The sequence below is a fragment of the Macrosteles quadrilineatus genome, unplaced genomic scaffold (assembly GCF_028750875.1).
Source record: "Macrosteles quadrilineatus isolate MER2022 unplaced genomic scaffold, UCM_ALF_1.0 Scaffold_9__3_contigs__length_116548681, whole genome shotgun sequence".
NCBI lineage: Eukaryota > Metazoa > Arthropoda > Insecta > Hemiptera > Cicadellidae > Macrosteles > Macrosteles quadrilineatus.
Window position 1 is genome coordinate 23,256,698 of NW_026542602.1, and position 14,906 is coordinate 23,271,603.

Consider the following 14,906-nt stretch of genomic DNA (forward strand, 5'->3'; position numbering starts at 1 on the left):
TTCAATTCAGTGGCTTCAGCCAACAGTCTCTTGGCTACAACTGAAACAGTTTAAGTGAAACGCCTCATAATAGATAACAATAACAAAAGAATTTGTTATGCAAATCTATATAAAGCTCAAATACCACTGACTCATTCATTCACTCACTCATCACGAAATCTCAGAAACCATAAGACCTAGGAACCTGAATCTTGGCAGGCATCATCCTTTTGGGTAGTAGACGATCACTAAGAAAGGATTTTACCCTCCGACCTCTGGGCTCCGCCCCAGTGGCTCTGGAGTTTCCCATGTTAACCTTATGAGAAATGGAATTAATGAATCTTAACAACTGTTTCAATTAAACAAGTTGGTTCTGTTCTATGATGTTTAATAGCATTAAAGTTACAAGGATTACCAACAGGGTGCAGCACTATTATTTCTTTTACATTTATGACAACAGCTAATTGGCAACCAAAAGGTGAGTGAGCGTAGCGAACGAACTTCAACCTGGAGGCGAGTTAGCGTAGCGAACGAGCTAACCTGAAGGCAAGTGAGCGCTGCGAACGAGCTCTAACCTAAAGGTGAGTGAGCGTAGCGAACGAGCTCCAATCTAAAGGTGAGTGAGCGTAGCGAACAAACTTCAACCAGGACGTGATTGAGCCATGCGAACGAGATCATCTTGAAAATTAAGAAGTTAAACGGGGCAAAGCCCGCGGGTTACAGCTAGTATTGGAAGAAAAATACAAAACAATCAGCTTTTAGAGAGAATATGCCATGTATTTGTATTTAACAAACTAGCTTTGACAATCTCACTTCTGTAGTAAAGTACAGAATAGACATAATTGGTCAGTGTGTGTTTTCAGGGGTATACAGTGGGATTTACCAAATGAATCAAGTACAAAAAATTTAGTTTGGACTCGTTCAATGGTCTTGCCTCTCTGTTCAACCTGAAATTCTGGCTAAATTAAGCAAGATGGAAAAAGAAGTAAACCATAAGTCTGGCATTAATTTTTTTTTAAACAACTTTCTTCCAAGTGAATTTTTGTTTGACCAACAAACGAAAGTTTTAGTAAGTTTAACCTACTAACTTTCTTACTCTAAGGTTTTAATAATATTAAGTTATGATTTAGGCTATTAATATTTTTTGTTTTAAATTACAAATCATCAATAAAATTTAAAAACTATAGGCCTACAAATGGTAAGGTTTATTTAAAGCAGAAAATTTCAGAATTTTTCCAAAATTGTTAATACCGGTACCGTAAGTTAAATTGCAGCACACAGACCAAGTTATTCATAATAATGTCTAAATTACAGTTCTAAATTCTGCAAATTTCGATGCAAAGCAAGATGGCAACTCATCTTGTAACGTTTGTTCAAACGGCAAGCCACTTGTTTTAAATCTGTGTTCGCTGAAGCTAATTAGTTAATTTGAAAAATAACACAGCAGCCTAGGTAACCTTGTTACAATAACTTTACAACTTACAGCATGGGAAATATACATCTTTAGTAACTTAAATAGGCACAAGTTACCAGGATATGATTTAAAGTTAACAGCTACATAAAACCAAAATGGCAGGTCTCCAGTCAAGTGACATTTTGTAGAAGGTTGTTTTAAATTAGTTCATTACGGTAGCCTACCTTTACTTAGTTTAATCAATGGGTATGGCGTACAAAACTTAAAATCTTTGAGAGATGCTAATCTTAACCCATCTAAACGTTTGCCGAAAAACCCTAGCATCAGGACATAGGACTAGGATAAGCCCTTAGACCTAGGCTACAGTACCAAGTCTATAACTTAAGACATAGGCCTAAGCTAAATTAAAATATTTTTCTATAGGCCTAGGTCTATTTATCCAATCCATCGAAAATCATTTCTTCATTCTTAAATGAAACTTCATAACTTCGGCCTATGATAACTTAAGACAATCTACGCTGATAAAAAACTGCATCATTAAGTTACATATTGGCTTGTGTGTTCATAATATTGTAGCCCACCGGATTTGGCAAAAATAAGTAACTAGGTCTTGAACAATTCCAGATACAATATTCCAACGGATCACAATACTTTCTAGGCCAACTATAAAACAATTCACCAGTCATGAGGCCTAGGGCAAGCACAGGCCTAGAATTATTCTGGATCCTAGTCCAAATTTGGCAGTTTATTGTTGTAAGATAATTTTCAGAGCATTTGTAACTTGAGGTTCTAATGTCAGTATGATTAGCATTCTAACACACATATCTTATCATGAGAATGGAAAAAATATTATGAATACAATGAAAAGATTAGCTGACTCACCTTTATGTTTCGTTGGCTCACAACACAAGCACTTTTGTTGCAGTTAGTCTTCTAAAATCGAACACTATGGAATTAACTATGAACAAAGAAATTGAAAATTGACAAAGACTAACTTCAATATGAATACTTAATGTCTAAAAACTCTGATATAGTAATAACGCGAGAAACAAACGTCGCAAAAAGACAAACTGACAAGACACACAAAGACAAAGACAAAGAGGTTAGGATTGTTTAGGGGTGGATCCTGGCGTCTGGCTGGCGTCGCTTGGTCGAACTGCATCATGGGAATTCGCGCTGTTGTTTTGTTGACTCTGTTTCAGGGCGGAATCTATGAACTCAAAAAGGGCAGTATTTTGTTGTCCTTGAATCCAGCCACAATGTTCCTAATATTTGCAACCTTGAATTGTGAATGCAAATTGTAGGGAAAAGTTTACCTTGAATCAAGGGTCCTTGCTATCTGGGTTCTTATGGTTTTGTAACATGTACCTGCTAAATTAATCAGCTGTGAATTTCCATGCCAAGATTGTATCTGTAACATAACCTCACTTTCTGTATTATACCAAGTCTATTCATTCATATTTGTGACACTGGAGCGCTAGTCTCGATGAAGTTTGCCCAGTGTAATTTGATTTAATGATATATTGACTAACAAAGCATCTACAGAATACCTGATAAAGCTTGTTCTATATTAATGACGATAACCTTACTTAAATGATTTATTAATGGTAACCATTACAGACTTATCTGTATCACTGTAACATTTAATTTAACTATTACTATGAGACTAACGAACCGGCACTGAAGATTTACTACAAAAGATTACACCAACATATTAAAAAATGAGTACTGTACTTTTTACTATTACTTGTAATGTATTTTAATACACCCAACTAATATACTATCACTTTTGTGGAGTGTTGTAAATCTGATAAGTGAATGACTTCATCTTTCTGGCATAACATCCGAATTTTTATATCTATGCACTACCTCAATTCAGAGGTTGTGGGTTCGAATCCTATCAGTCACCGATCTGGTTGGGTTAATACTTTGAGTTTTAGTATTGAAGTGGGAGTAGTGTGAACTATGATCCCAGAGGTTATAGGTTTGTATCTTACTAATACCCATCTTCATATCTGGTATTTCTTGTGTAATATGTTTCTGCCAAATTAATCAGCTGTGACATAACCTTAACTTTGAACCTTAGTTATGTATACAGTCTAAAACAAGTCTTTTTGGAATTAAGCTAGTGTTGATGAAGCTTTATCACTTGTGCTTGAATTATTGAAACGTTGAATAACAAGAAAAAAATAGGGTAATTTACCAAGTTTATGGTAATGAATGTAACCTGATTTAAATTAATTACCTGTATCTTTGTAACTTGAAATTGGTACATTACATGTGTACTGTACTGTATCACACTTGTAATATATTGTATTACACTTGTATTGCACTGTATTACATCTGTACTGTACTGAACCCACTTATTACTTGTACTGCATTGTATTACACTTAATAATTGTACTGTTCTAATACACAATAACTTTTATAGAGTTGTACATATGATAACTAATACTGATATGTGTTGACTTTATCACCATCGATTGTGGTTTCTGGTGTAACTTCCTGTTGATATTTTCATGGATCAACATACACATTTATGCACCACCTCAGCAGCTGTTTACTGTATAACTTGTTGCTACCTACATTAAAACCTGTTATAATCCTTGTGTGTTCACAGTTTTCTGTTTAGCTAACCACATAGTAATAATATCAATGGCTTTGTTAAGTGTTTAATTTACTGTCTATGACTTTTTGTTGTTGTAACTGTAAACATACTCTTTTAACTACCTGATGACTTTTGCCTGTGCATTATTGTCTAACATCTTTCTTTATACCTGTCATATCCCAACAGTGGAGAGCTTAGAATGTATGTTGACTTAAGTTATTGAACCTAATGCACTGATAATAGCTCTATGTTTAGATTTACCAGTATACAACTTCTAATGTATCCTTTTTTATACTGATGTTAAATTGGTATTATCTCTGGTTAATAGTGTAAACATTTAGTCATTCCTATATAGTGCTAATGATTATTTTCTATGGACACAGTCTACTGTCCTGATCACCTTTTGTCAAGGTCTATGCTTAAATGTCTAGATGATTTCTGAATGCTATGGTCAACTAGTTACACTTTTCAACAGAATTAGAGTACAGATGGGAATTGGTTAATATGGTTGCTTAAATCTACAGTAAAAGTTATATACCTACCAGGGATTATAGAGAAACAATTTGATTGTACTGTTTATTTTAGTAAATTTATTTCTTATTATGTGTTTGAAATTAGTTTTAGAGCAATGAAAACTAATCATTTTACGGACTTGTAAACATAGAACACCCATTATAAGGATAAATAAATAACAGAAGATAAAAAATAAAATAAAGGTTGCGTATTCAATTTCTAAATATGTAATTAAACATATTATACCTGGAGTAGGAGGAGAAGGAGGAAGAAGAGGAGAAGAAAGAGAGAAAGGAGGAGAAGGTGGAGAAGAAATAGAAGGAGGAAGAAAAGGAGAAGGAGTAGGAGCAGGAAGAGGAAGAGGAAAAGGAGGAAGAAGAGGATAAGATGAGGGAAATGGAGGAAGAAAAGGAGAGGGACGACGAAGGGGAAAAAGAAGAGGAGGAGGAGTATACTCATTTCAAGTAAATGGTGTTAAGTTAATGGTTTTAAAAATCATTTCCATGCTTAAGACTTTAGACGTCAACACTACCTAGACATATAATTAAACTATAGCTGCAACCTTTTTTAATCTTATTTCAATTGTATGTAGCTGCCTAATCTCAAAAGAGCTTAGGTGACCCAGTTTCCACACCACGGTAAGCTGTTAGGCTAGGCCGTAGGGTCTCAGCGCGTTCTTTTTGTTAACCCAGAGCTTCACCAAGAGTCCTAACCTCTGGGGTAGGCTGCCCCAACCATCGCAGCTTACGGTGATGGCCACTCCATAACAGATTTGCCACCTCCCAATTTTTTCCCCTTTGACAAATGTAAAGGGTTATTTACTCGGTGAAGCCTTTCAATTAACCCTTTTTACCATTGACAAAGGATATTTTTCTTTTATATGTTTTTTTGTCTCTGTCAACCCGTTCATTTTAAAAGTCATCAGGCCATTTACTAGGCGAACCGTTCATTTTAGCCTACGACATTTTATTTACTAAGAATGACAGAGATTTTTTAATTTTTTGTTATTTTTTTTTGTCAGATTATAGTCCGAGGTGAAAGGGAAATTAGGTGACATGGAGGATAACGCAATGTTTTACGATTCTTAGGCTAACCTCCGTACCAGCCCCTGGACTTATGGGTTTTAAGCCTGCCTGTTGGGCGAGTACACACACACACACACACTCCCACATAGGGAGGATAACGCAATGTTTTACGATTTTTAGGCCAACCTCCGTACCAGCCCCTGGACTTATGGATTTTAAGCCTGCCTGTTGGGCGAGTACACATACTCATATACACACAAGGAAACACCTCAAACTATAATCTGGTATTTAAGGTGAATTATATATTTTTAATATTTATATTCTGATATAAAATTACATTGTTCCAATTTACTTTACTTTGATACATATTCCAACATTTTATTTGGTAGCTATTCTGGAGAAAGTTTAAGAGGAATATCTCATGTTCATAGATGCTCAAGGATTAAACTTGTTTTTAGGTTAAATGATTAAGGGTTTAATGTATCAACGATACCTGCTTGGTATGGAAACGGTTGTCACTTCAATTTTTAAAACACCGGTCATTGATTCTATTTTAGCAAATATACTGTCAAAGTAATTAGAAAATGATGCTGATGTAAGTGTTGCAATAGGAATAAATGGTATATTACCAGATGTGTCTTCATATGTTAATAACGCCCCAATAAAACATGATGGGGGTGTGTCTTCTGTAATTATTCCTATAATATGGTCTGAAAATGCCCTTGGCCATTCCAACACATCTATTGAATCAGTGAGAAAAAACTGAAACTCTGAAGTTTTAATACCAAACCTCTTACTTTCAATTATGTCTTTTCTAGACAGAAACCTCAGAAATACAGCCATTACAAGTGAGGAGATCACCAATGATACGTCTGTTCTCGCTGACTGTTACCGGTAAAGTGATTAAAAACATACTATGACACCCACCTATGTAAGGGTCAATGCTCCTGTTTTTTGTATCCATAGGGGAGAGTATCATGATCTCCTTCGTACTTTCTCTTTGGACCAGTTACCTTAAACTGTTTAACTTCATCTGTTGTTACAATATCTCTATATTTTGTTCGTCTAATCCTGTGCTCATCAATTTCAACGATTTTAGAAGCTTCACTTAAAACCATCTCTTTTAGTTTCCCAAAATTCAAAATTTTTGATGTTTTAATATTGAGAGTAAGCCCTTTGATTTTACAAACCGGGATAAATTTCTGTTGATTTGTCGACCAGTTAAGGTACGCGTATGTTTTAGGCCCCCCAGAGACAAACTCAGTAATGTATGAGCCGGGTCCATACTCTACCAATTCATCGGTCATTTCGCCGAGGTAATCTCCTGTAGGCACCCTATACAGCCCTTCGTGGTAGTAATATATAATACTATCTGTATCCCAATATAGTACTTGATCTCCTAAGGCATCAAGGTGTTCATACAACTTTAGTCTAGCGTGAGCAGTAGTGAAGGCTGCCATAACTACATTTACAGTTCTTAAAGACTCACTAGCCTCTTCAATATTTTGCCAATTTACTAGCACAACATCTTGGTTAATAGCCTGAAAGTATTTTAACTTACCCTCAGGATTGGTTAATAACCGAAAGAACTCTTTGGCATCTCGGATGATTGATGTTTTCATCATATTTTCCCTTTGCCCAAATTTACCCCAAAAACTGTTTAGCATCAATTTTGCTACTGATCTTAAGCCCCCATTTTTAACAATATGTTCCTTTGTCATTTCTATACCTTCACGCTCAAGAAATTTTGCAATGTACTGTTTCTTATCCTCCTCAGTCTTACACCACCCAGGGTATCCAGATGCCTCCTGCTTTAGTTTTAAAAATTTATCAATAAACTCAGTGAATAGCCCTCCTTTCTCATATGTGGCTACCTCATACTCCCACAACTCATACATATCCTGTATAATGTAGCCTTTCTCTACAGCCTTCCTAATCTCATCCATTGTCCACGTCCCAACCAATGCTCTATCTTCACTCTCGTGAAAACAATCCCCCTGGTACATTATTTCCCCACATGTTCTGCAAAGAACAAACATCAATTTATCATGAACACGTGTTGGTAAAACTGGATGATACAAGTTGAAAGGAGGTAAGATCTTGCATTTCAACAGTCCATCTACTTCCATACCTCTCTTTCTACATTCCTTATTACCAACATATATAGTTGGATGACCTATAGGATATTTACAGTATTTATTTACAAAAGGATATAGCGAGCAAACATCGACGTATTGAATAGTCTCTCCAGGGCCGCATTTATGGTAAGTTTTTGCGTTTCCTGTTCTACCTCCAAAGAGTGCGTCTCTAGGATTTAATGGAAGTGTACTTAAAATAGGTAATTTGTCTAGATGGTTGAGTTTTTGATCCTTTTTCAGCTTATGGAATTCACATTCCCACATCTGCACCACATCTCCGAGCTTTTCAATTTTAGCTTTGGTTCTCTCGTAACGGAGATGAAGTGAATCAGAAGGGTCCTCTTTTAATGGGGTATCGCGATTATAGGGGAAGCATTTAGGGCACCCGTGCCAGTAACATCCGTGGAACTCGTATATGTTTTCGCCGTCAAACCCATCTACTTTCATCCCCTTTATAACAACCTCTTTACTACGTCCAGCATGATTGATTGTCACCCCACGTCTTTCCTCCTCCCAGGTAAGCCACTGTAGAGCAACAGCTGATTGGGTAGAAGACCGGTAACCATTTTTAGGGATCAGACCGATTGTATTTGGTTTTAGAAAGTTCCTGCGAAAAGCCAGATTGCAGGCACTAGCAATTGTTAGGGACTCAAGAAATGGATCTACATTACATTGTTCAAGTAGCAATGATCTAAATTTGATACATGCCTGAGCTAAAATGTCAACGTCTGACATGCAATATTCCAATAATTCTTTTTTTAAATTAAATTCATACTTTTTAGCAGCCTGTTCATTGTACCATTTGTCAAAGTCATTATGGGATTTCTCAAACATGGATTCGGGACAGTAGTACTTTTTATCAGGCATAGGGCCTATGTAATTTTGATTTGCTACTGTATTGAACAAATGTGGGAAGTAACCTTTCTTCTTTTCAGGTGGTAAGTCAAAAGCTTTCGGTAAGGCAGATAAGGACATGGGAAAGTAGCTAAGGGAGTCAATAAATCTAACGTTAGCCACCTCCATCAAAATAATTTTAGTTCCTCTTGGGATGATGTTTGGTGTGAATTTTGTTTCTTCAAGGATATACCTAAGTATAAATTGAAAGTCAAACCCTTGTCCGTTGTGTGCAATTACACAGACGTTTTTGAATTGTTTGCGGGCTTCCATTACATAGTTCATGAACTGCCTAACAGGATTGCTATCAAATATTTTATAACGTTCCGAACAAGATTCACATTCACCCCCATTGATGCATTTGAAACAAAACTGTTGTGAAACACATAAATTCACTTTATGTAACTTAGTCTCGGGATCTGAGGGTAGGGACTCATCTTGGCGTGTTTCCAGATCAAAGAAAATAAATAGGTAGTCACGGTCTTTTGGGCTTTTCTTGTCTATCTGAATGTAACATTTATGATTGGGATCTTTAAATGTACCACAAGGGTGACAATATACCTCTCCACACACATGAGCCGATTTACGTTTAGTCGGGAATATCATTTTTTCACACCCTCGGCAGAATTTAATTGTTTTACAAATCTGTCTCTGATGGGCAATAAAGCACCGTTCATTTTTGAAAAATCGGTTACAATAGCGGCAAGATATGCCGGCATCTTCCTCTACACAAGGAGGTGAGAAGGTGTGACAAGATGGACAGATGTTCGAGCAGCGGTGCTCACCTTTATGCTCATAGGGTATGTGACATGCGTCACAAAAGTAACCACAGGCAAAAGCGGCTGTTAAGTTTGTAATTACATTATAATGGTTATCATGGTACAATAAGTTGATTTTAAACTTTGCTTCACTATTACCGCCAGAGAAATATACATTCCGGCCTTTGCTATCGTAATTATACACAGTTATTTTATATTTCTTTAAGTGTGCCTGGAACTTTTCAAGTTCAGGGATACCTGACCCCTCTTTAGGCATTTCAACTCTAGCTTTAGCTATAAGTTTTTTTGCCCTAATTGTCTGTCGCAAGCACTTGTCTTGACGAATACCTCGAATTTGAGGATCCATTTTTACATATGCTTTACCCACTACTATTGCTCTAGCTAGACATAAGTTGTCAGTGTTATTTATTACTACTATCCCCTTTCTTGCTTTACATTCTTCATTAAATGAATTGTACATTCCCGAACGCACTCTACCCCTGCCTACAGGAACATTGACTCTAGAAACACTTACTGTAAACGTATCACTACTAGTAACTGACTCTGAGTTACTTTGAATGATACCCCCAAAAATAGCCCATAATGAATCAGCTGTAACCTCGGAGGCTAGTTGTGGAACAACATACCCAGGTTCTTTAGATTTCAAATTAATAGAGGTAAGAGTAAACCCTAAGTAGTCAGTTGGTGAACAGTCGTGTTTAGATTGTTCTACTATTTGCTCAAGGCCCTTGCGTATCCACTCTAATTCAGATACACCTTCCGGAGGTTCAGTAAATTTAAAGGTAGTTTTCCATCCATAAAGCCTAAACTTTGGCACAAATGTTCTGTTTTCATCGATAAAAGTAACGGGGCCGGTAGATTTATGAGAACCTTTTTGGCAAACTCCGTCACAGGACTCCATAATATAAATGTCTAAGGATAAGTTAAGAGCTCAAAACACGTCTATCCCCAGCAAAGTCAGATGATAGTCTAAAGTAGCTGGTCTATCCACGCTATATATACGGTACTGTAAGCGACGGTGCTGCCTCCAGTGGCAAAACATCAAACTACAACGCAACTCAAACTAGCGACTCTAGTGGTAAAACATGGAACTATGGTGACAACACCACCATTGTTTGATTTTATTATTTTAGTTTGTTACCAGTTGGTGTTGTCACCATAGTTCCATGTTTTACCACTAGATTTGCTAGTTTGAGTTGCGTTGTAGTTTGATGTTTTGCCACTGGAGGCAGCACCGTCGCTTACAGTACCGTATATATAGCGTGGATAGACCAGCTACTTTAGACTATCATCTGACTTTGCTGGGGATAGACGTGTTTTGAGCTCTTAACTTATCCTTAGACATTTATATTATGGAGTCCTGTGACGGAGTTTGCCAAAAAGGTTCTCATAAATCTACCGGCCCCGTTACTTTTATCGATGAAAACAGAACATTTGTGCCAAAGTTTAGGCTTTATGGATGGAAAACTACCTTTAAATTTACTGAACCTCCGGAAGGTGTATCTGAATTAGAGTGGATACGCAAGGGCCTTGAGCAAATAGTAGAACAATCTAAACACGACTGTTCACCAACTGACTACTTAGGGTTTACTCTTACCTCTATTAATTTGAAATCTAAAGAACCTGGGTATGTTGTTCCACAACTAGCCTCCGAGGTTACAGCTGATTCATTATGGGCTATTTTTGGGGGTATCATTCAAAGTAACTCAGAGTCAGTTACTAGTAGTGATACGTTTACAGTAAGTGTTTCTAGAGTCAATGTTCCTGTAGGCAGGGGTAGAGTGCGTTCGGGAATGTACAATTCATTTAATGAAGAATGTAAAGCAAGAAAGGGGATAGTAGTAATAAATAACACTGACAACTTATGTCTAGCTAGAGCAATAGTAGTGGGTAAAGCATATGTAAAAATGGATCCTCAAATTCGAGGTATTCGTCAAGACAAGTGCTTGCGACAGACAATTAGGGCAAAAAAACTTATAGCTAAAGCTAGAGTTGAAATGCCTAAAGAGGGGTCAGGTATCCCTGAACTTGAAAAGTTCCAGGCACACTTAAAGAAATATAAAATAACTGTGTATAATTACGATAGCAAAGGCCGGAATGTATATTTCTCTGGCGGTAATAGTGAAGCAAAGTTTAAAATCAACTTATTGTACCATGATAACCATTATAATGTAATTACAAACTTAACAGCCGCTTTTGCCTGTGGTTACTTTTGTGACGCATGTCACATACCCTATGAGCATAAAGGTGAGCACCGCTGCTCGAACATCTGTCCATCTTGTCACACCTTCTCACCTCCTTGTGTAGAGGAAGATGCCGGCATATCTTGCCGCTATTGTAACCGATTTTTCAAAAATGAACGGTGCTTTATTGCCCATCAGAGACAGATTTGTAAAACAATTAAATTCTGCCGAGGGTGTGAAAAAATGATATTCCCGACTAAACGTAAATCGGCTCATGTGTGTGGAGAGGTATATTGTCACCCTTGTGGTACATTTAAAGATCCCAATCATAAATGTTACATTCAGATAGACAAGAAAAGCCCAAAAGACCGTGACTACCTATTTATTTTCTTTGATCTGGAAACACGCCAAGATGAGTCCCTACCCTCAGATCCCGAGACTAAGTTACATAAAGTGAATTTATGTGTTTCACAACAGTTTTGTTTCAAATGCATCAATGGGGGTGAATGTGAATCTTGTTCGGAACGTTATAAAATATTTGATAGCAATCCTGTTAGGCAGTTCATGAACTATGTAATGGAAGCCCGCAAACAATTCAAAAACGTCTGTGTAATTGCACACAACGGACAAGGGTTTGACTTTCAATTTATACTTAGGTATATCCTTGAAGAAACAAAATTCACACCAAACATCATCCCAAGAGGAACTAAAATTATTTTGATGGAGGTGGCTAACGTTAGATTTATTGACTCCCTTAGCTACTTTCCCATGTCCTTATCTGCCTTACCGAAAGCTTTTGACTTACCACCTGAAAAGAAGAAAGGTTACTTCCCACATTTGTTCAATACAGTAGCAAATCAAAATTACATAGGCCCTATGCCTGATAAAAAGTACTACTGTCCCGAATCCATGTTTGAGAAATCCCATAATGACTTTGACAAATGGTACAATGAACAGGCTGCTAAAAAGTATGAATTTAATTTAAAAAAAGAATTATTGGAATATTGCATGTCAGACGTTGACATTTTAGCTCAGGCATGTATCAAATTTAGATCATTGCTACTTGAACAATGTAATGTAGATCCATTTCTTGAGTCCCTAACAATTGCTAGTGCCTGCAATCTGGCTTTTCGCAGGAACTTTCTAAAACCAAATACAATCGGTCTGATCCCTAAAAATGGTTACCGGTCTTCTACCCAATCAGCTGTTGCTCTACAGTGGCTTACCTGGGAGGAGGAAAGACGTGGGGTGACAATCAATCATGCTGGACGTAGTAAAGAGGTTGTTATAAAGGGGATGAAAGTAGATGGGTTTGACGGCGAAAACATATACGAGTTCCACGGATGTTACTGGCACGGGTGCCCTAAATGCTTCCCCTATAATCGCGATACCCCATTAAAAGAGGACCCTTCTGATTCACTTCATCTCCGTTACGAGAGAACCAAAGCTAAAATTGAAAAGCTCGGAGATGTGGTGCAGATGTGGGAATGTGAATTCCATAAGCTGAAAAAGGATCAAAAACTCAACCATCTAGACAAATTACCTATTTTAAGTACACTTCCATTAAATCCTAGAGACGCATTCTTTGGAGGTAGAACAGGAAACGCAAAAACTTACCATAAATGCGGCCCTGGAGAGACTATTCAATACGTCGATGTTTGCTCGCTATATCCTTTTGTAAATAAATACTGTAAATATCCTATAGGTCATCCAACTATATATGTTGGTAATAAGGAATGTAGAAAGAGAGGTATGGAAGTAGATGGACTGTTGAAATGCAAGATCTTACCTCCTTTCAACTTGTATCATCCAGTTTTACCAACACGTGTTCATGATAAATTGATGTTTGTTCTTTGCAGAACATGTGGGGAAATAATGTACCAGGGGGATTGTTTTCACGAGAGTGAAGATAGAGCATTGGCTGGGACGTGGACAATGGATGAGATTAGGAAGGCTGTAGAGAAAGGCTACATTATACAGGATATGTATGAGTTGTGGGAGTATGAGGTAGCCACATATGAGAAAGGAGGGCTATTCACTGAGTTTATTGATAAATTTTTAAAACTAAAGCAGGAGGCATCTGGATACCCTGGGTGGTGTAAGACTGAGGAGGATAAGAAACAGTACATTGCAAAATTTCTTGAGCGTGAAGGTATAGAAATGACAAAGGAACATATTGTTAAAAATGGGGGCTTAAGATCAGTAGCAAAATTGATGCTAAACAGTTTTTGGGGTAAATTTGGGCAAAGGGAAAATATGATGAAAACATCAATCATCCGAGATGCCAAAGAGTTCTTTCGGTTATTAACCAATCCTGAGGGTAAGTTAAAATACTTTCAGGCTATTAACCAAGATGTTGTGCTAGTAAATTGGCAAAATATTGAAGAGGCTAGTGAGTCTTTAAGAACTGTAAATGTAGTTATGGCAGCCTTCACTACTGCTCACGCTAGACTAAAGTTGTATGAACACCTTGATGCCTTAGGAGATCAAGTACTATATTGGGATACAGATAGTATTATATATTACTACCACGAAGGGCTGTATAGGGTGCCTACAGGAGATTACCTCGGCGAAATGACCGATGAATTGGTAGAGTATGGACCCGGCTCATACATTACTGAGTTTGTCTCTGGGGGGCCTAAAACATACGCGTACCTTGTCTGGTCGACAAATCAACAGAAATTTATCCCGGTTTGTAAAATCAAAGGGCTTACTCTCAATATTAAAACATCAAAAATTTTGAATTTTGGGAAACTAAAAGAGATGGTTTTAAGTGAAGCTTCTAAAATCGTTGAAATTGATGAGCACAGGATTAGACGAACAAAATATAGAGATATTGTAACAACAGATGAAGTTAAACAGTTTAAGGTAACTGGTCCAAAGAGAAAGTACGAAGGAGATCATGATACTCTCCCCTATGGATACAAAAACAGGAGCATTGACCCTTACATAGGTGGGTGTCATAGTATGTTTTTAATCACTTTACCGGTAACAGTCAGCGAGAACAGACGTATCATTGGTGATCTCCTCACTTGTAATGGCTGTATTTCTGAGGTTTCTGTCTAGAAAAGACATAATTGAAAGTAAGAGGTTTGGTATTAAAACTTCAGAGTTTCAGTTTTTTCTCACTGATTCAATAGATGTGTTGGAATGGCCAAGGGCATTTTCAGACCATATTATAGGAATAATTACAGAAGACACACCCCCATCATGTTTTATTGGGGCGTTATTAACATATGAAGACACATCTGGTAATATACCATTTATTCCTATTGCAACACTTACATCAGCATCATTTTCTAATTACTTTGACAGTATATTTGCTAAAATAGAATCAATGACCGGTGTTTTAAAAATTGAAGTGACAACCGTT